At 44.1% G+C, this 919-nt stretch overlaps 1 non-coding gene across 1 annotated transcript; it reads left to right on the forward strand.

Annotated features, from left to right (window-relative positions):
• The first annotated feature begins 200 nt into the window (after positions 1 to 200).
• On the forward strand, positions 201 to 307 carry LOC116529674. Its single transcript, XR_004259603.1, has one exon. It is a non-coding gene; the product is annotated as a U6 spliceosomal RNA (small nuclear RNA).
• Positions 308 to 919: the final 612 nt, after the last annotated feature.

Consider the following 919-nt stretch of genomic DNA (forward strand, 5'->3'; position numbering starts at 1 on the left):
CTTTTTTTTTTTTTTGAGCCAGGGTCTTGCTCTGTTGCCCAGGCTGGAGTGCAGGGGCATGATCACAGCTTGCTGCAGCTTCGAACTCCTGGGATCCAGTGAGCCTCCCACTTCCCTGGTCTTTATCAGAGCCAAACCCTGCAGGATTAGCAAGTAGACAAAGTACATGCTGAGGCACCAACAAAGAAGGACAACACAGGGTGCTCGCTTCGGCAGCACATATACTAAAATTGGAACAATACAGAGAAGATTAGTATGGCCCCTGCGCAAGGATGACACACAAATTCGTGAAGCGTTCCATGTATATTTTTTTTAATTTAAAAAAAAAAAAAAGGACAACACAGCAAATAAGCATCATGGAACAGGGGAAGAGCAGTTATTTTTTAATACAAATTTGCAATTAAGTTTACTGCAATGAAAATAATTTAGAAAGAGTTTAATTTTAACATTTATATACTTTTATGTTATTTTGAAAAAATTTAAAACTCATTTTGTATTCCTTATAGGATGGAAACTGCCTCCTTTTTTTTTTTCGAGACGGAGTCTCGCTCTGTTGCCCAGGCTGGACTGCAGTGGCGGGTTCTCGGGTCACTGCAAACTCCACCTCTCAGGTTCAAGTGATTCTTCCTCAGCCTCCCGAGTAGCTGGGACTACAGGGCTCACCACCATGCCCAGCTGATTTGTGTATTTTTAGTAGAGACAGGGTTTCATCATATTGGTTAGGCTGGCCTTGAACTCCTGACCTTGTGATCTGCCTGCCTCAGATTCCCAAAGTGCTGGGGTTACAGGCATGAACCACCACGCCCAATCTGGGAACCACAATCTTTTAAAGGTGTTAATTCAGCCCTGCAGTCAAACCTCTTCCTCACCTCTCACTCCTCAACCCCCTGCAGCTTCAGACACCACCATGTCCTAACTG

The sequence above is a fragment of the Sapajus apella genome, unplaced genomic scaffold, assembly GCF_009761245.1.
Source record: "Sapajus apella isolate SASKATOON/1434 unplaced genomic scaffold, GSC_monkey_1.0 scaffold62, whole genome shotgun sequence".
NCBI lineage: Eukaryota > Metazoa > Chordata > Mammalia > Primates > Cebidae > Sapajus > Sapajus apella.